Consider the following 24021-nt stretch of genomic DNA (forward strand, 5'->3'; position numbering starts at 1 on the left):
ATTAGAAAAGAAATTCTTGCTTAAGAATTATCTTTATGGCTCACAATTGTAAACTGTCTTATATTCTCTGTTTATTAAATAAAAATTATTATTCATGGACCATTCACTCCTTTTCATGCTCTAGTCTGAAGTTTTACTCCGAAGAGTACAGGATCTGCTTTTACTCAGAAGGGTTTTGAAGATTTCCAGAACCAGGGTCCTTGCGTTTCTCCCACTAGTACTTATCCAAAGCTGAGGGATCCGCTTGGGGCTCTCTGAGAGCAAGCCCTTTGATTGTCCTGCTTTTGGCCAGCTGCCAGCTTTACTGCGTGATGATTAAGTGTGCTTTTACCCAAAAAAGTTCAGAAAAGCTTTAATTATTCTTGAAAAACAGAAAGTGTTATCAGACTTTGTACACAATTGGAAGCCAGATAATGACCAGCTTTTCTTACCTCTAGACAGATGCCGCTACAAAGAGACCAATCAACAACAGCACAGAATAGATACAGATCTGAAACGCAGAAGTGCAGCATACGTTCCTGATGCCTTCGTCAGGTACCATTGCGCTCCTCTATCTCATGTCATTTCCTGCCCGCTCCTCTGGCCTTTCCAAATATCCAGGTATTTATTGGAATTTTTATTAAGCCACATGCACAGCCTTATATTTTTTATATGGAGGGCAGGTAGCTATAGTTCACTTGGCCTTGCCTTCCACTTTGCTCAAACCAGTACAAGGACTCTGAAAATAATCAAGGAAGATTATCACAGTGAAAGAATGAAATAAGGTTTAGGTGCAAAGTAAAGGAAAGGGGGAAAGAGCCTATTTACATTTAGGAGATGATGAAAGTAAGTTCTTGCATTTTTTTGAAGTATGTAATACATATTATTTTATGGAATAAATTGTAATTTAATCAGTAATTATAATTTAAATATGAGACATCTTGTTATTATTGTACTGCTTATAACAAGATGTCCTATATTTTAGGTATTTTCTTACAGTAGAGAACTAAAACTCAATTTCTGATATTTCTCCAATCTGCCAAATAAGATCATTTCCTTACCTTCACCTTGACTTAAGCCTCATGTTCCAGCTTTTTCATTTGTATAACTCTCACCTTCTGGACCTCAGCTGGGAAGACAACCATCTTCAGTCCTGAATGGACACTCAGTTTTTTGGCTTCCACTAAACTACATAGCCAGATCCAGGTAGACAAAACACCTTGGTCTCATTTTGCTTGGAACCTGCTTGAGCAATGCTGATTAAACCTGAATTGCCCTTGTGGTTTGGTCACAGAAGTGGTAACTGAGCCTCATTTGATTCAGTCGCTGTTGTTTATCCCCCTTCCATATTGGCCCAGAGTAAGAGTCATTTAGTGATGTACTTCCTGGCCTATTATGCAGCAGCTGCTAAGGGAGATATAATGAATGAGATGGATATAGCCCTGCTCTTGGGAACTTAAGGTCTATTTGGAAATACAGATCCCTAAGCAGGCAATTACACATCTCTAAGTGCTGAGAAAGAGAAAGAGCACTGTGCTATGTAGTCACCAAGGGAGGATGCATAATCCTGCCCTGAACATAAGGGAAGGCTTCCGGGAAAAGGTGGCATGTACGTTGAGGCCCGCAGGATGAGTGGGAGTTAGCTAAGTGACATTTGGAGAAAAGAGTGTGTCAGATGCAGAAAAAGTGCTTCGGGATAAGTAAAATTCTGGAGAAGATAGGGCATGGCATATCTTAGGAAAGGAAAGGAATCCTACATTAGTAGATCGTAGTGTGTTTAGTAGGCGAGGGTGGGACTAGGAGGTGGGGTAGGGAACAGAATAAGTAGAGGCTGCATTGGGCTTTGTGAACCATATGGCTCAGATTAAACTTTACCTTGAGGGTTCTGGGAAGCCCCTGAAAGAGTAACATGATTGGACTTGTGTTTCTAAAAGGATCATGCTGGCCAGAGGAAGGAGAATGGACTGGTGGGGTACAGTTAGAAAGCTGCTGCATTAGCTCAGGCAAGAGGACGCAGATGCCTGTTCTAGTTCGGTAGCATTGAGGCTGCAGAGAAGCCAGTGGACGGGAGATAAGTTTAGGAGGTGTGGAATTGATGCGTTCAGTGACTGATGAGATTTAGAGAATGAGAGAATGGAAGGAGGTATGCATAATACCTGTCTTTCTGGTGGAATAACTGGATAAATTATCACTTTTTTTTCTGAGGTTGAAAAGGAAAAGCATTGGTTTTCCCTAGTTTCCTGTGATCAGCCATATTTTCTTAACAATTCTTCCTTTTTTCCCCCTTCTCACACTCACTGGTCTTGCCTTTCCTTCATTTCCTTGTTTTCTCCAAGACTGATTAGGCATTCAGTAAATATCTGAACAACTCTAGCCTTGCTCTCTTGACCTGGAAATATGGGAGAGACTGTTCAATCTCTCTAGTATGTCTACAAAGAGCCATGAGCCTCTGGAGGGAGAGAGAAAGAGGTCAAAAAAGAATATTTCCCATTAGTGCCAGGCTTACCTGAAATAGTTCCTGGCTTTGTCCCATTTTAGAGGTGTTTAACTTTTCTCATTTGGAAAACACTGCCTCATAATGTTCATGTGTTTGTACTTACTTTCTTCTCTGTCATAAATGTCTGCTACAACTTATTCTTCAGGCAAAGTTTTGCCAATCTACTTAGGCCCAGGTCAGCTATGACATCTTCAGTGAAGCCATTCCCAGCTCCCACAGGGAGAACTTTGTGGCTCCATCCCTGTTCTTCTGCATCCCTTTGTCCATATCCTGATCACAGGACTTACTACCCCTTGTATTGTCTGTCTCCTTCCTCCTCACCTTCCCACCATCTCATCACCTCACACTGGATTATTACTTTCTTCTCTGTCATAAATATCTGCTACAACTTATTCTTCAGGCAAAGTTTTGCTGTTAATTTATCATCTAACTTTTGCTTATATATTTCTTCTTGCTCCAGTGGGAACCGTTTCCTTCATTTCTTTGGATCCCTATAGTGCCAAGTACTAGGTTTTGTACTTATTAGGCATTCAGTAAATATCTGAACAACTCTAGTCTTGCTCTCTTGACCTGGAAATATGAGAGAAGCTGTTCAAACTCCCTAGTTGTGTCTACAAAGAGCCATAAGCCTCTGAGGAAAAGGAAATGAGGTCAACAATGAATATTTCCCATTAGCACAGAAGATTCTGAAAGCCCTCTCGCCTTTTTCTCTGAAGTTGTAGGGAGTTCTCTTTCCTTTTACCAGTGCTCTATGTTGCAGGACTCAAAGTGAATTTTTGAGGAACTAAGGGAGTATGAGAGCTGATCCAAGATTCTGCACTAACCTCCATAGCCACACTATTCAGAGATCAAGCATCTGGGTTCAGAAATGACGTGTTTTAGGGAAGCATGTGTTTAAAGGACCAGTAAGTCCTCTAATTATGCAATCCCCAGTCTTCTATGAATATCAACTATAAAAGAGCAAAGAATTACTCTTCCTTCTTCCTTCCCTCCCTCTCTTTCTTTCTCCATTCCTTCCTTTTTCTCTTTAGAAATGTTTTTACCATTTTTGTAAAAATGATTCCTGCTTATTACAAAACAATCCAAGCAGTGTAGTCATAGTATAGTTAATCTCTTCTAGGTTGCCTCCTTGAATTTCATCAGGATCACCCTTTTAGGGTTAAGATGGGGTCTTATTTTTGTGGTTCCTGCAAACGATATAAAGTGACGGCCCTCCTGACAGAGTGGCCCAGACTGGCTTCAGAGGCTTCTCCATGACACAGGCTGGCCTAAGACGGATCTCCCAAGTGTTCTGCTTAGATTTTGATGGCAAGGTTTTGCTATCTCAAGATCTCTCTTTCATCATTGGAAGAAATTTACCTAAATGTAAGACATGCACCTATGACAGCTTTTGATACTCTGGGTTGAACTGGCTGTTCTTGTTCTTTCCCTCCACTTCATGTGTGTCCTCCGAGTCTGTGTGCTGGTAAGATCTTCATGGGGAAAGTACAGGTTGACATTCCAGGGTGTATGAGTGAAAGTGGTTCCCCTGATCAAATTCGTAAGCCATTTTTAAAAAAGGTAGGAAAGCACTAAGAGTTGTATGCACCTGCATAAAATTATTAATTGTAATTACACAAGATACCCATGGGATCCTTACACTTTGGATCTCAAAGTATTGTTCAGCTTTTCTTAGTATGGATTATGTCTCACTAAGTGTCATTGAACAGACATTCTGAAGAAGCTTTTGAGTTTTTCATTGCATTAGGTTTATAAATGTGATATTCAGCTGGAAGAGGGAGAAATGTACTACACCACTGCACAGAGCAGGCAGACAATAGATATTGTTGCTCGACATTGGAGCCAGGCCAGCTCTTGAGCTCTTTAGAAACTGGGTGCCTTGATTAGCCGCCTTCTTTAAAGACTCCTTTAGTATCGATCAGAAAGTTTTTTGAAGCTTTTGGTAATCCCTCATAGTTTACTTTGCAGAGAAAGCAGTATCACTGGTACTTTGGAAATGTTTTGTGCTGGCTTACTCTACAGTGCTGCTCCCTTAGGAAAATTTCCTCCTACCTTGGCTTTCCTATTTGAATATTTTCCATATAAGCTTTGCCTTCTTTCTGCTCATCTTTCCTTTGCCTTACCGTAACATCTGCTTGACTGTGATGCCACATTCCCCATCCTCCCACAGCAAGGAGACGATGAGAAATGACTGTTCATGGACTGCTAAGTATGTGGTATACTGCAGTTATGGGTCTTGACATTGAAAATGATCTTGTGAAGAGAGTGTGGGAGGAGTGGATCAAATGGGATAATGTGTTGAGAAAGTTTCATTAAAGTTCATTCACCATTTTTGCACATTTGTTATAGACTTGGTGCTGTGCTGAGCATGAAGATATGGGATGAATAAGACACACTTGGTCCCTGCACTCATAGCTCTGACAGTTTCACAGGGGAAGAGAGAAAGGCTTTTAAATGGAAGGTTTTGAGCAAGGATAGCTGAGGGACATAACATAGTTTCCAGGGTCTGTGAAAGACTTCTTGGCATTCTAACTCAAGCAAAAAAGTCTTCTTCAAAACTCAGTTGTCATGCTTTTGTTGTTAGTCTTGTTGGAGGACTCAAGATCTATCCCTGACATACATTAACTATCAACTGGGCATGCACAGTGTCAAATATAAGATGCTTGTGTCTTTAGGAGAAAGCCATGCTGCAGTAAAAGTACAAATGTTATTCGAAAGGCAGCAAAGCTCGGTGAATGCTAGTATTAACAGAGTTATCAGAGGATTAATTTAGGAACATTAAGCTATAATCCCCTGAGTTAGTTACATAGTTTATACATGTACTAGTGCAGTCTGATTGTCAGGAAACTGAGGAAATGGAACTCAGAAAAAGTCTGTCATAGAGCTTTCCCCATAGTATATGCTCACTAAACATCTGATGAGCAAATAAGTCAATGGTTGAATGAACTGGCACCACTCACTCTATGTATACCTTTTAAGATATCTGTCAATTTATTCTAAGGTTTCCTATATATTTTTCTCAGTGATTCCTTTAGTTTCGGAAGTTAGATTACAATGTAAGTACTTCTGGAGAAAGTTACAGTAACCACTACATTTTACCAATACAATTTTTTTTTTTTTTTTGAGACAGAGTCTCACACTGTTGCCTGGGCTGGAGTGCAATGGTGCAATCTTGGCTCACTGCAACCTCTGCCTCCCGGGTTCACGTGATTCTCCTGCCTCAGTCTCCCAAGTAGCTGGGATTACTTGGATTACAGGCACACAGTACCACATCCAGCTTATTTTTTGTATTTTTAGTAGAGACGGGGTTTCACTATGTCAGCCAGACTGGTCTAGAACTGCTGACCTCGTGATTTGCCCACCTAGGCCTCCCAAAGTGCTGGATTACAGGCGTGATCCATCATACCCCAGCCCTACCAATATAATTACTTTTATTATTTCATAACACCTAATGAGCAATGTCATTTAATTCTATGAGAGTGAAAGTCAAGCAAGCACATTTAAAAATCATTAAGTATAAAACACTAATATTTTAAGAGCTTTTTATTTTCTGCCAAAAATGGACATTAAAAGAGGTTTTTTTTGTTTTTTTTTTTTTAATGGTTTACCCATTTCACAGTTTTAAAAAATGAAGTTTGGACACTTCTCTAGGTTTTACATGGAAAATCAATGACAGATGAAAGCTAGAAACTCGGGAATTTATTTTTTCATCTTGTGCTTAACCAATTGGAGACAGGCTGTCTCCAGGCTATATTTTCTTTTTAATAGCTATAAAGTGAATGAACTCAAAGAACAGTCTAATGTCCTGCTGCAATTGATATGAAAAAGGACAGGGGAAGAAAAGATTTCTCATTAATGGATTTATATTCTAGTGATAGGGTTAGGGGATAGAAAGGTCATTTTGAAAAGAAAAGTGAAATATAGAGCATGCAGAAAAATTATCTTGTTATCTGACTCAGAGACATGAGGCTGCATGTTATCCTCTGTTCGTTTATTTTTTCTCCTAGTTTTCCTTTTATTTTTAGATAAATGTGAGTCAGACATATGAGACAAGAGTAATTTTTAGAAACTCTCTTCTCTTGCAAGCTTTTGGGAGTGGAGTTTTTCTCTTTTGATATGGTCTAGTTGGAAGTGCCATTTAATTGTAAAGGAAGAAAATTGGGCAGGTAAATTGGTAAGAACAAATAAAATGTCTTATAAAAAGTTGAGCTTACCTTCTTATTAAGTATATTAGGTCATAATCAGACAAAATTTAAAGCTAAATTGAAAAACTGAAATGGAAGGTCTCTCCAGATTATTTTTAAGTGGAAGACATTATTACTCTGGAAAGATTTTTCAGTTTAATAAAGAACATGGGATTAGAAGGTAACTAACTATTTTGGTGGTCTTGTGTTTAGTGACAAGTTTCTTACTTATACTTACATAAACTTCATTTAATTTTCAACAATTGTTACAACAGGGATGTTTTATTTATTCATGTTTTTCAAAACATAGACAAGGAACTTTAAGCCTTGAGAGTGTAAATGTATTGACCACGGTAACCTGGGTTCAAATCCAGCTTTGTCTGGCTCTGACCCTCTGCTCCTTCCCCACCCAGAAGTTCTCACTAGGTATCTACTAGCTCTGGTCTTGAGGATGTAGCTGAGGGAACACGGGAGGCGGAGGTTGCAGTGAGCCAAGACTTCAGTGTCCCACTGACTTCACATCCACACACACACAAATGGGTGACATACAGCTTGTGACTCACGGGATAATGGAGTATGTACCAGGCACTGTTGTGGCACAAAGCGGGGAATGATCAGCTCTGCTTGGGCTGCGTGGAGCAGGTCAGCCAAGATTTTATGGATGAGGAGAAAATGCCATTTGAGCTTGTCTTCCTTGTTGAGAAGGCACAGCAGATCATCTGAGATGGAGGGAAAGCCTGCCCAGAATAGCTTGAAACAGTGGCATGGAATATGTGATTGCAGAATTGTCAGATAAAATGCAGGACACATGAACTTCCCATTAAACAACAAATAATGGCTTAGTATATCCTACGCAATAACTGGAATGTATACGAACCCATTATTTGTGGGTTATTGGAAATTCAAATTTAACCAATAATTCTGTGATTTAGTTTGTTAAAATCTGGCCATGCTGTGCATTTGGGCTTTGTTTGAGTGTAGCATGTAAGGCTGGGGGCACCAGGAGGGATGCTGAGAGAGTCAGGTTGAGGCTTACACTTGGAGAAACTGGTCTTTGCTACACATGGTAAATAGGATTTAAAATAGCATTAACCTACACAACGGATGTCTGTTTATCCTGTGGCTTAGTAGATCATATGTGCCACTTATCAGTTACAAACAAACAGTTTGAATAAAGCATTCTAATGAAAAGTACTTCTTTGTTCAAGAAGTCATGTAATAAAATAACTTATAACAAACTTTCAAATAAACTCCTAATGTCTGATTATTCTTTTTTCCATAAGAGAAATGTATGAGAAAGGGAAGAAATGCTTTAGAGGGAGGAGAAAGTTAAATAAAACCAGCAAGAGAAAAAACAGATACATTTATATGGCATATATGTGTTTCCTGTTTAATTTTTAAGTGGGGCAAAAAAGATGAAATTGCATTATCCCTGTGCAAATCCTGTCCAAACTAGAGCAAAGATATTTTACTATGACTCAGGAGCATGGAATTCTTTCCAGCATCACAGAAGATGGCACTGCTTGGGGACAATTGGGAATCACTTGGAGGGTGGCATGTAGCACTGTTATATTTACTTAAAAATTTGGTCAGGCACGTTGGTTTGTGCCTGTAATTCAGCACTTTGGGATGCCAAGAAGGGAGGATCTCTTGAAGTCCGGAGTTTGAGAAACAGCCTGGGCAACAGAATGAGAACTTATCTCTGTAAAGATTTATATATTTTTTTTAATTTTTAAAATTTAAAGGTAACGATTGTTTTAAAACATATTTTATTTCTGTGTTTTTGCTTAATGATGTCCAGGGTAGCTGTGACATTGGCCCATGTAGCGTCTCCTACATTTGTGGTATTGGTTGAAAGGCTGCATCTAAATATTTTGATATAACATTTAGAAAATAAAATGGTGTGTGATGGCAGTGACTGCATACCAATTTAAATTTTTCTCTCCCTCCTCATTAAATATGTGACTGTGTCTTTTGTTTACTTTTCTCCTTACTCCAGAAAGGATTTAAGGCAGCTCATAAATATGTGCGAGAGCTATCACTCCTACACATGTGGCCACTCAAGCATTTTGATGATTGTACATTTTAAAGTTAAATGCAAAGACCTCTTTATAATTAGTGTGTGTGTCCTGAGGAAAGTTACGGTAATCATTACTTTTGTTATTATTTCATTGTATCTAATGAACAATGGTAGTAAATCTCATAGGAACCATAGTATAATATATGTATTTTGAAAACAGTCAGATATAAAAATTCTAATTGACTTGGATAATTTGCCTTCATTTCATTTTTATTTAATAAGGCACTTTATTGTCCTTTGCTTAAGCCTTTCTTTGCTTTAGAGGAGGTTAAGGAAAGACAAAAATCTAACTGTGGTAAACACAATCTGAGTTTCATCATTAACACTTTCATGTAAAGACCAGATAAATAACCAACGTAGACATTGGTCATAACGAATGACTTGGATTCATTATGTTTTCCTGAATTATTTTTACCTTAGTAGGCATGTTATTTCTGCTTAAAAACAAAGTGCTATTAGTAATCAAGCATGTGAATTCATAAAGAGTAAGTTAGATTTTAAACCATGCTTTATTTGAGATTTTGCTTTGTCTGCGAAAGGATTTAAACATCAGCAACAATGATTTAGGGGTTAGAAAAACAAATCTTTGATAGGGAGAGTATAACATGTTGGAATGGGTTGTCTTCTCAATGTTTTTAATGATTTGGCAGGCATATTGTCAAATGAGCTGGGGTTTTATTGAATCTGATAAAGGTGATATTAGGCTCCAAATGAGTTTGACAGGCTGGCCTAATGGCTGGATCTCACAGGATAAAATTTAATAGGAATAAGCAATAAACACATAGCTCTTTACCTGGATCCAGAAAAGCAACTAGAAAAGTAGTTCACATTGAAAAATGGTGAAAAACAATGGCCTAGGGCTTTTAGATAATAGTGAACTCAATATAAGTTAAGAAAGTGGTGGGCTGCTATAAGTCTAATAGGATTTAGGATCAATTTTAGAGCAAGCTTGCCAGACTAAGGAAGATATAACTCCAAATCTGCATTCTATAGTGGGCCAAACTTTTTTTTTTTTTAAATACTGACTTTATATCTAGAAACCACATTTTAAAAGCATACTTTTAAAAACGAAAAATGTACTTGATGAGAAGATATAAAACCATGTCAAAACAAAAACAAAAATAAAAAGAAGAAAAACTACAGGAATAGAAGTTATTTTACCTGTAGAAAAGAAGATCTTCATTGTTAATGAGGAAAAGGGTTTATTCTCCCTGATGTTGAATTTCTACAAGGACCAATATATAGAAGTTTCCATATAAGAATGGACTTACTTGCAACCCATCCTTTCTAGATAGAATGGGCTGCCATTGTGTGAATATGGACATCAGCATTCCTCACCTGCTGGAGAGGCTGAAGAAAGATGATTTACACACTGGATCTAGATTTAGAACTTTGTGGTCTCTTCCAAATCTGCTATTCTGTGATTTTAAGGATGTTTAGGATAGTTACATGTGATTTTGGTGTACATAACTTCTAAAACAATCAGTTATTTCAGGAAATTTCATGATATTAAAAAACAACTCCCCCCCACCAAATCTACCCTTTGTTATCACATAGACAAAGCAGCTGGTTGATTGACTGGAAGTTTCAATTTGCTGGGTAGGTATCTAGGAGATGTAGCTTGTTTTGTGCTTATTGGGTCATCTTGCCCACATACAGGCCTTTTCAATGTAACACTCCATATAAAGAGGCAAAATGAGTTGCAAAAAATATACACGAAATCCTGATCAAAGCAGTTCTTAAAATACATTAGCTGTAAAATTTCATTACAATCAGAATTTTGTGTTCCTTGCACTTACGGATTATTGTCTCTTTCCAGCCTTTTAATATACAATGAGAAACCTCTAGATAGCAAATACTTGTCAAGCCCTGGCCAATTGTTCACTTGTTTTAAGAAATATTTGATACTATAAAATATCTATATGACAAAATAAGAAAGTCAGCTCCTTGGAGTTTGTTTTAATAAGATTAATGCAATCTATGATGTGATTCTTTTTTTCTTCGTATCAACACCCCCTCTATTTCATTTTTGCTAGTCACCAGCTGGCTTTTTTTTCCCACCACAAAATGACTCTAAACTACAAGATAATTCTACAAAAAGAAATTTGTTCCAAAAGTTACATGAAGCCAACTATGTCAGCAATGGAAAGAACTAGTACATTTTGTTTTGAAAATAAAAAAATCCTAGATCTGAATATTTGTCTACTTAACCCCCAAATACGCCACATGAAGAAGTTTGTCTTCACTTTTTTATTTATTTCTAGAACTATGAAGGTAAAAATTTGGGAACATCTATAATTAGCGTCCCTTGTGAAGTATTGTAAAATGTTAAATTATAGTACAATAGTGTATGTACTAGTTAGCCAAATTAGATGGTTAAATGGTTAGAATGCAATGCATGTACTGAACTTTTTATAGTTAGGAGTCAAAATCATGATGTGAGTTTTGATATATTCCTTAGTTAAAACTTTTGGCATTAAGTTCCACTAGTATCTTTCTTTCCTTTCTCGATGTCTTAATATTATTACACTGTGCATTTAGTCCTAGGATTTAAAAATCAGTTACAAAAATCAGTTACAAAAATCTCAAACCAGACTTGTCCTGTCAGGGTCATCTCAACTTGTCATTCAGGGATTAAATGTTTATGTAGAAAAGCAGACAACATGCTGCCTTGAGTCTCATTTTCTCAATAAATACAAGCCAGTTCAATTCACTGCTTTTCAGGTAAAATACCTAACAAGAGCTGAATATCTGGGGACATCCTGCACTAACCTTGTTCCTTAAGATATAAATTCCCAGCGGGCATAGCAAAACCCTTGAAGGTTAGACAATCATATTGAAAGAACTTTACATTTTCAGCTTTCCAGGAGACTGAAATAGAGGCTGCCCTGTTATCCCATGTTCTAGTAAACTCTTACCATACTTAGGACCTGCTCTAAAGCATTTCAGTGCACCCTATGCTGTTTAATTAAGAGCAAATCTGTATATTCAAAGTGTGCATTTTTTCTAAAAAAGAAAACCAAAGCACTGCTCAAATATGAGGTCTTGCGGTTATATATCATTTTAATAGAGATATACACTAAGCACCATAGTTTTTAATTCATGAAAGAGCTTAGAGCTTGCATGTGGCAAAGGATTCAGTTATTTCCTAATTACTTTCTCAGAAAAGCCAGTGGAAAATTAGATGCACTCCACCAGGCAATAAATACATCACACTAAACAAAATTTAAACTAAAGAACAATCAACCCCTTTTCTTTGTTGTTTCAAAGGAGAAGCGGATTAGACCTTTTAAGAAGAAGATCAAGAGCATTTTATGGGAAATTCAGAAAAAAAAGCTATTTGGACTGAAATCAAAATGTTATGAATAGTACTGTCTAAGTAATGACACATATCAGCAGTATTTGTAACCATAAGAACAATGTGATAAATTTTAATCACTTGGGACTCCAGCTCTGTGGGAAGTGCTTACTACACAGACATCATTTATAGGTTTCCAGTTATGACCTACGTCTAAAAGACATTTTAATGATAACTGGAGAAAGTAGATAGATTGTCTTCCTAGAGTGTTGAAGTTCCTGCTTGTTGTCATCCTCAGCTCTATTAAAGAGCAGAGGCTTTCAAAGGTACACTTCAGCCTAGCAGTCAGGGTGCAAGACCAAAGGGATGGAACTATCTAAGATAAAATATGCCAGAAACGTACACTCCTCAGGATTTCCTGTGGGAGTCTGCCCAAAATAAAGCAATATTAATAAATATAAACTCTGGAACACAATTATCAACAGAAACAGAGTCTTGAAATGTACCCTTGAAATTCTTCTAGTTTCCTCAAGGCAGGTCAACTATTGCAATGTAACTGTGCAAAATGCTAGACCTCCCTACAGGGACAATTGCTTTAAATTATATTAGGGACTCAAAGACTCTAACTTACATGCCGAAGGAAGGAGTTTAATTTGTTGGATGCTCTAAATCTTTGAGTTCACTCAGGGTCCTTTGGCCCCCGACCTTGAAAATGTTTCTGGGGGAAGAAAATGTAGTTTCGGAGCCTCTGGACATCAAAAAATATGCAGTTGTTCAATTTGGTTTTTATCTTTTCCCCTGTCTTTGCTGCATTTTTGGAGAGAAAAGAAGCTCAGGTAATGCAGATGGAATACAAAAAAGATGAAAGAAACAAGAAATGGAGAGAAGACTTGTGTTCCTAAGCCATAAAGAACTAACACTCTCCTTCAAATTTCATCCCAGTAACTTGAAAACCCACCCTTTGCATGTAGCTCAAAGTCAAAGAAAATTTCCTGACCCTAAGTTGCTTACTAGGCAAAAGTTTTCAAGATTTGAGTGTTTGGTCTCTTATGGCTTTCATACTATTTCAAGCAAGAGAATAATTTCTCACAACCAGGAAGATACTTGTGTATTACTACTATTTTTCCTTTCCATCATTTGGTCATTGACAGTGTGGGGGAAATGAAACAATTTCTGCCTCTTTCCCTTCTCATTGCATTCTGGTTTCAAAGTATTTCTTACTCCACAGAATGTAATATTCCTTAGTACAATTAAGAAAGCCATGATGTATACTACTTCATTCAATTCTATCCATTTTACAATCAATTTGGGGGAAAATCTTATTTTTATAAGGTTATTTTAACAATAGGACTAATTATGAAAGTGCTTGATTTTTCAAGCCTTAGGCAAAATCCATAGTGTAAGCATATCAGAAAGAACTAAGAATAGGAGACATGATAGTAATCACTACTCTTCCCTTAAAGAGTCAGTAAATACACATACATTTAAAGAAGCTTTGTTTTCTGGTTGGTAATTCTGAAGTGTGTGAAAAGTAACTTATTTAAAGGTAAGAATGATCAGAGTGGTAGCATGTCAAAAATAATAATGAAATCACCAAACTTGCCACTAAAGCCGTATTTTAAACCTCCAAGGTTTCTCAATATTACTGTCCTTTTTATTGCTTCTACATTAAAATGTAAGACTTGGTGTTAAACCAACAAAATAAAGAACTCAAAATCAAGGTTTGGTATTGGACACATGGAAAGCACCAGAATTTATGGTATTTGTTATTTCTAAAGATGAGGCTCAAATCCAGCTGTTTTGACTATCCAATGGCTGGCCCTGGCTCTGTTCACTAGACAACTGCTCTCAAGAAAACATGGCCCTTCTTCAACAAGGCTCAGCCGCAAGCACTGTCAGTAACTTGGCCCAAGATGAAGGGGCTCAAGTCATTGTAAAAACTTTTAGTCATAGAATTTTCTAGTTTTAGATGATCTTAGCAATCTAGACCCTCCCATTCCACCAAGGAACAGTTCAATGTCCTGCCTAGTCTTTCAACTCAGGTCTCCAAATCAATGGCTTACTTGTTTTTTTTTTTGCTAGACACATATGACCATGACAGGTTTTTGTCATTGCTTTTCTTTCTTTTTCTTTGTGTTTAATTTTTAAAATAAATAATGTTTTTGTTTTTGTTTTTTGAGATGGAGTTTTGCCCAGGCTGGAGTGCAATGGTGTGATCTTAGCTCACTGCAACCTCTGCCTCCCAGGTTCAAGTGATTTTTCCTGCCTCAGCCTCCTGAGTAGCTGGGATTATAGTTGCACACCACCACATCCAGGTAATTTTTGTATTTTTAGCAGAGATGGAGTTTCACTGTGTTGGCCAGGCTGGTCTTGAACTCCTGACCTCGTGATCTGCCTGTCTTGGCCTCCCAAAGTGCTGGGAATAAAGGCGTGAGCCACGGTGCCCAGCCTAATAAAGAGCTTTTAACATTATAGGAAGTCATGTCAGTGGATATGTTTTTCCAAATGCTTTTTATTTTCTCCCAAGCTACTCTTTCAAGAATGCTTATCTTATGAGAAAGGGCCCTATCATGAACTGAGTGTGTGTAGAGCTGTTGAAAATACTGAATGATTGCAGTACAGCAGAAGAATGATACCCAACATCAACTTCCTGGTTAGGTTAACTGATTACACTTTCTGTGATTAATAAGCAACCCTGCAGATTAGCAGTGAGAACTAGTTATTTAACCGTAGCTGCAGCCCAGCATAGCTGTGATAGGTTATCTACTCAAGAAGTCTTTTGAACTATAGAATACTTTTCATTTCTTTGGTTTCATCTGAAACATGGTTCTAGCCCTTTCTCCATTTCCTATTTTATGCCCATGGATAAAGTTTAGACAAAGGAGCACCTCAGTTAAGCGTTTAATTCAAAGTCTCAGTGAATGAGGAAAATTCTAGGGCATAACAAATTGTGTTGCTGTTTCAGTTCATAAGACTTTTTTGCAGATTCTAGGGTTCAGGCTAACAGAGATGTAATGATAATCATCTATCAAACAGAAGAAGAAGAAATAAGTTGATGGATAAATGATATCTCGTAAATTACAGAGGTTTGTATCTAGTTCTTAAGACAAGGATATTTATCAATTGCTTTTGACTTTTTCATTCATGAGGGATGTTTATTATTGAATAGTCAATCCAAACCGCATTGGACTTTTGAACTTCCCATTCTAATGGGAAGGCCTTGTCAGAGAGAAATCTGAATTTGCACAGATTTGAGAAGTGATGTAAGATAACACATACTGTGTTTTACAGCCTTTGAAGCTCAGATCCTCCCTGCATATAACACACACAGCATTCCAACACTCACAAGGCTTAGCTGTGATGAACAACTCCACTGAGACTGAAATTATTCAACTGATGTCCCATCCCCTTCCTCACCAAAAACCTCCTCCATGAACAGGCCCCTTTGAAGGCCTCTGTGCTCAGGAGAGCGATGTGGCCACATCAAGGGTCAGGAGTCAATCTAACTCTAATTATCCACTTATTATTGCCTGGGAACCGGATCTACAAGCCTCTCTAACCCAGGCAGGGCAAGTGATCAGGTTTCACAACACTCATCCTTAATTGAGGAGCATCTTTGCTTCAGTTTTCTTCATATTGCATCCACATTAAAACACCATCTGACTTGGTTAGGGTTTTTTTTTTCTAAATCATAAGTTCTCAGGTGAAATGAAATTTTAATTATTAGACAATAGAAAGCATTTCTAAAATCTCTATCCTCAAATTCTTCTTTTGATTTGTTCAGTCTGTCAAAAACAAAGCATGGCTTAACCTAGGGTCAACAGGATCCTACTTTGGAAACAACATTTTTGCTTCTTTAACATAAGGATATCTTACATTTTTGGCTACTATCCTCAAACTACAGGAACTCGCAATTGATGCACAATAACAGTTTGAAAATAATATAATAGAATGTGAAAGACCTTTCAGAGTGAAAAGATTGCTATATTCAAAGCATGAAATTTCATTTTCAAGTAAAAGTGTTTTAGCCATCTACTATGAATGACTAGAATTTTTAAAACAACAAGACCACTCAGATATTTTTCCAAGACTCCTGGAGACTCCCCATTTTGCCAAACCTCCCACTAGACAAGTAGGAAAGATAAACGAAGCAACAGACCCCTGAGTTTACACATTGACAGGACTGCAGGACCTAGGATTAGAATTTTTCATCCCCTTAGCCCATGTCTCCCAGAAGGATATCTAGTAGGAGGAAGAAGGAAGCATGAGGTTAGAAACTTACAAAGATTGGGCAGATAGTCAAAGCACTGGATAGATGAGGCAACCTGTAACTCATTATTAGCAGAACATCTCCAGGAGGCCCCTACAAACATCCTACAGCCACCGGCAAAAAAAAAAAAAAAAAAAAAGCAGAAGTCTTCTGAGAGTTGAGGCTTTGCATTATGCCTGTACCCAATGCAGGGCAGGGTATAACCTACAGATGTTGTGAGTCCAGGACACACTGAAAGTGTAAAGCCTTAAATCAATGTTTGCTGAACTGAAGACATGGTGAAAATGTCATTGCCATGACTGCTTTCCTGCAAGAGGCAGAATGAGAATGGGAAGGGAAGAAAATATGTATTGTGACATTTCAACTATCATTTAAAAATGATCAGAGGAGTAAGTGACTGTGTCGGGGCACAGGGTACCAGAGGCATGCTTCAGAAAAGTAAAGGAAACAGCCTTTTATTTTGGGCGAGGAATTTACTAAAAAAATCCTCAAGGATTTCATGTTTACATTTATCCCAATGGTAAATATCCTAAGGATAAATAGAATTCTGTTAGTGAAAGACAGATTCTTTTTGGCATTGCTCTTTCAGTCCATCAAGGAATCATTTACTAATCTATGGCTGTGTTTGTTTAAAAATGTAGTACACAAAGCATCTGAGAGCACACTGGACTCTCACATCAGCAGGATGGGATCTAGGAGGACCACAGAGATCACTCACCCATTAATTCTCAATCCCAGCAAATATCGTGCCTCTTTTAATGACATATATTTTGTACTGACCTCTTTAAAATCTAAAATAAAACTCAGTTTTTCCATGTAGATACATCATTTAAAAAACTTTAATAAGTTTCCTAACTATAATAAGAAAATAATTTAAAATAAAGCAACATGCTTTTCTTTTTTTTTAAATTTTACTTTAAGTTCTGGAATACGTGTGCAGAATGTGCAGGTTTGTTATTTAGGTATATGTGCGCTCTGGTGGTTTGCTGTACCTATCAACCCATCATCCAGGTTTTAAGCCCACGTGCATTAGGTATTTGTCCTAATGCTCTCCCTCCCCTTGTCCCCCACCTCCCGACAGGCCACAGTGTGATGTTCCCCTCCCTGTGTCCATGTGTTCTCATTGTTCAACTCCCACTTATGAGTGAGAACATGTGGTGTTTGGTTTTCTGTTCCTGTGTTAGTCTGCTGAGAAAAATGGTTTCCAGCTTCATCCATATCCCTGCAAGGGATATGAACTCATTCTTTTTTATGGCTGCATAGTATTCCATGATGTATTTGTGCCATTTTCTTTATTCAGTCTATCATTGATGGGCATTTGGGTTGGTTCTAAGTCTTCACTATTGTAAATAGTGCTGCAATAAACATACATGTGCATGTGTCTTTATAGTAGAATGATTTATAATCCTTTGGGTAATACCTAATGATGGGATTGCTGGGTAAATGGTATTTCTGGTTCTAGATCAGCAACATGCTTTTCAAAATGTGACAACTTAGGTGGAAGATACTATGACGTAGTCTGAGGCTTGCACCTACTTACAGTGCATAAGTTTGTATTAAAATGAAGACACTATTCAAATTCATGCTGTAAATACCTTCTTCTATATTGGCATTTTGGAATATTGTCTAAATAATTATATTCTGACAAATACTTAGATTCAGCATGAATGTGATAATGTAAAATGCAGAGTTATGGGAATATTTCATTAGCAACTCAAATACAAGAAGAAGCTTTACCTTTCTAGGAAAAGTTTTATATTAACATTTGATTAAATACTTTATGTTTTAATGCAAAACAGAATTGGCTTCTAGGCTCAGATAATAATAAATAGGTTTTTCCCTTGCACCAGGGGAACATTTGAAAGCTGTGTGTACATTTTCAGGTTGAGACTGTTCTGTACATAACGACATAAGCCATCCCTAGCCAGGTCCGTTGGATGCCAGCATCACTCTTCTGTCTCAAATTTTTGTGGCAGCCATAGTTGTCCCTTTATAATTTTCCAAACATTTCTGTACTCAGATGTCCAGAACTGCTTTTCTATTCTTGCCTTCTTAATCTACAGATTTGAGTCCTGGAGAGGTTAAATCCTTTGTTCAATATCACAGTTGTTGATATTGAACACAGTAGCCAGAATCAGGATTAGGTACATGGATTTACTGGTCCTTTATTTAGTTTCAAAGCCTTTGTAAAATCTCTATAATGGCTTAAATCCTTCTAAGCTTCATCCACTTTGTTTTCTTATATCCTGTAGTCTTTCTTTAAGGCCAAACCTGCATACTCGCCATCCCCCAAACATGTCAATTTGCTACCACTTTGGTATTTGTTTTTCACAGTTTTTATGCTGAAAGGATCCACTTTGATAATCCTTTTTCAAATATACTCTCTTCCATGAAGGATTTCTTTACACTCAAACCTGAAATGATCTCTCCCTCTGGGGCAGGAGTCTCCAGTCCTGGGGCCATCCATGGCCTGTTAGGAACCAGGGAGCACAGCAGGAAGTGAGTGGCAAGTAAGCCTAAGAAGCTTCATCTGAATTTACAACCACTCCTCATCACTGGCATTATTGCCTGAGCTCCACCTCCTGTCAGGTCAGTGGCAGCATTAGATTCCCATAGGAGCACAAACTCTATTGTGAACTGCATATGCCAAGGATCTAGGTTGCATGCTCCTTATGAGAATCTAATGCCTGATGATCTGTCACTGTCTCCCATCATATCCAGATGGGACTGTCTACTCGCAGGAAAACAAGCTTATGGCTCCCACTGATTCTGTTATGGTCAGTTGTATAATTATTTCCTTATATATTACAATGTAGTAGTAATAGAAATAAAGTGACTGATAAATGTAATGCACTTGAATCATCCTAAAATCATCCCCCTCCTCAGTCTCTGGGAAAATTGTCTTCCATGAAACTGGTCCCTGGTGCCAAAAAGGTAGGAGACCATTGCTCTAGGTAACTTCCACTTGACAAGTAGCTTGCCGTGTCACTTATTGACCTTCACTATTTGGGGATGGTGTCTACCTTATAAACACCTTGATGGCAGAAACTAGACCTCATCCTTCATTGTGTTCTGCTTACCACTAATCATCACTATATAATGCATAGTAGGTACTTAGCATTAGTTCTCAATTTTTACTGTTAAATCTTTGCAGTTCCTACAATCTTCAACAAGAGGGATACTGATAATTGAAGTTAATTTATCTTATCCATCTCAGACAGAGGCAAAGCACAGCTTCGAGCAACATGGCTATGCTGGGGAACATCTGGGAAAGAACAACAGAGACACCCGTCTGGCTTGCAGCAGTCAGGAAATGAATGGTTCATTCCTAGCAACGGACCATTTTGTATTTTGGAGGCAGAGATATAAACAATGACAGGCTCTGTTAAAAGCAGCTGCAGTCACAAATCCCCCAACACACTTCATATGTGCAAACTACAGGAAGGACTCCTGGTACCATATTGGGCTTCTCAGTAACACACAGAGAGTGGAGCAATCACTATCAGTAGTGTCATCTTTGAATACAATGCAGAACAAAGTGTTCATGTTCCACTTGCCATGTGAGTGAAGGTGGAAGAGAAATGGGGTAGGGTCACTGACACCAGTTGGTCATTTTTCAGGCTGTTTTATTAACTCTCTGCAAAATCTGAACAACAATTTTATCCTTGAACACAACTTTTAAAATTTTAAGTAGAAAACAGCCTTCAAATTAAATCTACACCCATTTTATAGATAATCTCTACCTTTGGGTTTTACTTTTTCTGAGTGTTCACTGATTGGTTGTCAGGTTGTTTTGGTTATCACCTTCTCATCTGAACGTTTTATTGTCAAAGTGCAACATGTGAGATCTAACATGATGTATTAGACCTATAAGTAACCAGGGAAAAATTTAGTTAAGCTCATAGATTCTTTGGAAATATGCATAAATATTTACAAATTATAGAGTTAAATCCAACTTTTTTTTTTTTTTTTTTTTTTTTTGCTAAATGAAATATATTCCAGTTTTTGTAAATGAGAAACATCAAACTCAAACTCTGGAAGGCAGTAAGAACGCAAAAGATGGAACACTGGGAAAATTGATTCATAACTCCAATTACAAGGTAATTGCATATAATTTTCATAACTCCCTCTAACAGCTTTATAGATTTACACATCTAAAATGTGTATGTGTGTGTGTTTTTTACAGTTGTAAGTCATTTTGGTAGGAATTTTGATGATTAGTTCTGCATCTGGACAAGGAGATCTAAAGTCAATTCTTTCTTACATGTTAAAGACCCTAGTCATCATAATAGGGTGAATAGGGCTTTCTGGCTTTTTGCATTTGTGACTCATGGCTCATAATACAAAATTTTCAAATAGTTAAATTCAAAAGAAATGAAATCAGAGTCTATATGTTGGCAGTATGAGCAATGACTGATCAGTAGACGTGACCACCTTTAGACTAGTCCACAGACCTGAACGCTTCCATTATTCAGTGCTTGTGTGGTTTGATTAAATGGCAAATTCTACTTGGAAAATATACTTTTAATTTAGAAGAGATTAATTCAAATAATTATCTTTGTTTATTACATAAGCTTTAACTAAAGTTTTATATTCACTGACCAAGCATCAAACACCAGAGAAAATGACACACAAGATGAGTCAGCTAAGCTTGGAGAACGTGGGAAGAAGAAACACTATGTCAGGAGTATGGAGGATGATCTAAAGAAATAATAAAAAATGTTTTACGTCAGGAGTATGGAGGATGATCTAAAGAAATAATAAAAAATGTTTTACGTCAGGAGTATGGAGGATGATCTAAAGAAATAATAAAAAATGTTTTTCTGGAATTATTTCTAGAAGTTAAAGGTAAAGCATCATTGATAACGGTGTTTTTCATTTTATCAAATAATTATTACTGTGGAGATACAGTAATTATTTGGGGGGATTCATCTCCACTCCTGAGTATCAGTTAGCACTCAGAAAAAGTCAGAATTTGCAAATGATTAATAAATTAAAGTATTAAATAATTAGATAATTAAGAACATAACCACTATTTACATAGAGTTTACATTGTATTAGGCACAATGAACCCTATGCCATGTCACAGGCATCATGAAGCAATGATGGAAAAGAAAGAAATAGGTGCAAATGAAATATTAGCTGACTTTCTCTTGAGTGAGAAAAGAACCTGGTCTCCTGGTCTATGGGGTCTTGGAACCAGTTTTTGATGCAGGAGAAGAAGAAGGTGACCTAGCCCCGCTGAGGATGAGAGGCAGGAGTAACTGATTTAGGGTTTCTGGAGATTGGGCTGTGTGTGTGTGTGTGAGTGTGTGTGTATGTGTGTGTGTGGTGTGTGTGTGTACGTGCAGATGTTGACAGTGGACAGGAGTGAGTCTCCAGTTAATTGCAAAATAATAGATCATATTACATGTCTCTCTCTCCCCTTCCCTTTGCTCTTTTCATGTCACCTTGTAGTCAGCATAGGAACAGCTTGGGTGGTAATTAGGCTGTCTCTGCCTACATTAGGAGTTGCTGCAGGGGAGAGGCGCCTAGCTATTGTATAATCCTTGTTTAGGTTTTTCCACTGTGGGATTTGAGGCTGAAGTCTCCTAATGGACAAGCAATGAACTCTCTTGGGAAGAGACCTTTTTCCTGCCACTACCACAGCTGGGATGTGGTTTTCATTCTGTTCTCCAAAAATGACTGTCAGTCAGACAACCTCTATATCCAAAGCCAAAGCTCACTAGCCTAGGCCTTTTTCATAAAAAGGATGGAAAATTTTCACTGAAGCACATTTTTTTACACCCAAAGTCATTGACTCCTGTCAGATCACAGTGTCACCCTCAGCCTCTCTTAGCCCCAGAGGACTTGGGAATGAGCAGGATGTGATTTCTTTGCATTTTCTGGTCCAAATGATTCAATAATCAGTGTGTTAGAAGAGACTTTTGCTAGGTAATTAAATTCCTTGACATACTTTGCCTGTATTCATTAATTAAAAAAAAAACAGTAGGGTTTATTTAAAATAATTTGAAAAATAGATTGGAGAATTATGCGAGAAAATTATTCGGCATAAATTGTGAACAGCTGCGTCTGACTCTTGAGTATCATTGTGAACTGGGCACAGCTTTATTTGTAGCTGCTCAAGAGTTTGGTGGCAAGAATCAGTCCAAATATTCATATGGCATAGAGTTTAGTTCTTCTAACACCCAGTTCAGACTTAAGTTTCTTCACCTGTGTTCTTCTCACCTCCAGGTCCTCCGTTTTATAGAAACCTTTAACTTCTTATGATAAAGGAAAGGAATGGAAAAAGTGACAAAGATGGTGATGCTAATCCAGGGGAATGGGTGGCTGGCAAATGTTAATGCTTCAGACATTAGGGAGAGTTCAGGATGAAGCATGTTAGGGACAGGGGCTTTCTTGGGGCCACTAAATTGGACAGCGTGGATTGCTGCCCATACGTACAGCCTGCCTTGCATGCAGAAGCAACTGAAGGGAAGGCATTTTCCTTCATGATCATAGCACAAAATTCATGTTGAGTTTTGACTTTTGGTGTACTCTAGCAGTCAGTTCATTATTGCTGTTTTCATTGTAATTGGCATTGTTGATTAGGCTCTGCTACTCTGGATTGAGCTGGGCATGGGGGTTATATCTCACAGAAAAACCGTGTGTTGTTGTAGATGGTATGCTTTGGCTCTGTGTCCACACCCAAATCTTATCTCGAATTGTAATCTCCACTTGTTGAGAAAGGGACCTGGTAGGAGATGACTGGATTTTTCCTTCATGCTGTTCTCCTGATAGCGAGGGAGTTTTCACAAGATCTAATGGTGTAAAAGTGGCAGTTTTCCCTGTGTGCTCTCTTTTGCCCTAACGTAAGAGGTGCCTTGCTTCCCCTTTGCTTCTGCCATGACTGTAAGTTTCTTGAGGCCTTCCCAGTCATGTAGAACTGTGAGTCAATTAAATTTCTTTCCTTTATAAATTACCCAGTCTCAGGCAGTATCTTTCTAGCAGTGTGAGAACAGACTAATGTAGTAGACATGGAGTCAGTGCACCCACCCACCCTCTCACCTGCTCATGGTCACATAGCCTCACCTGCTTCAGAAAGCATCAGTCCATGAAGATTTAAGGAATTATCTGGAAAATGGCCTTCCCATTAGAGAGCTGGGAGAGCCCCAACCTAAAAGCACAAAACATCTTATCTTTTAAAAAGGTTATTTTGAAATCCTTAAAACCTTGACAGAAACCCTAAACTACTTTTTAAATGATGTCTGCACAGGAAGTTAAGTTCTTTAGAAAAGACGAAAATCAATATTTTGTTTCATTTACAGAACAAGTATATAAGTTAATTAGACTTATGAAGTAGAGCGAAAAACTGCAAATGTTAGTGGGAAAGCATCAGGGATACCGCTCTTATTTCTTTGTCTTCTTCCTACTTTTCTTTATTATTATTTGTATATTTCATAATATGCAATACCTAAGATCTAAACATTTTAATGCGTACTTATTAAATCATAACACTCTTATTGAAACAAATTAAACAAAATAGTCTAATAAAAGTGACTTTTGTTTAAGTATACATTAAGATGTCACTTTATTAGGCATAGAAATGAGAAATCCCTTCTCGGCTGGTTTCCTACAGCAAGGGAAGTGTTCAACATGCATTGCTGGTCATGTGTTCCTCATTCACTGTATACTATCAACGTCGACTTCTCAGGTCGGGCAGGTTCAGAGGCA

At 37.7% G+C, this 24021-nt stretch overlaps 1 long non-coding RNA gene across 2 annotated transcripts in view; it reads left to right on the forward strand.

The window, feature by feature from the left end:
• The first annotated feature begins 392 nt into the window (after positions 1-392).
• The window catches only part of LOC105732440 (uncharacterized), a 33395-nt gene continuing 9766 nt past the window's right edge, over positions 393-24021 (forward strand). Inside the window, exons 1-2 of one of the 2 annotated variants that reach the window (XR_001110984.2) lie at positions 393-534; positions 20311-20408. This is a non-coding gene — a long non-coding RNA (uncharacterized LOC105732440). Of the gene's footprint in view, positions 535-15072; positions 15125-20310; positions 20409-24021 lie in introns of those variants that run through there. The other variant, XR_001110985.2, reaches the window with a different exon arrangement.

Source organism: Aotus nancymaae, unplaced genomic scaffold (assembly GCF_030222135.1).
Source record: "Aotus nancymaae isolate 86718 unplaced genomic scaffold, 86718_ANA_hifiasm-v0.15.2.pri h1tg000040l, whole genome shotgun sequence".
Classification (NCBI taxonomy): Eukaryota; Metazoa; Chordata; class Mammalia; order Primates; family Aotidae; genus Aotus; species Aotus nancymaae.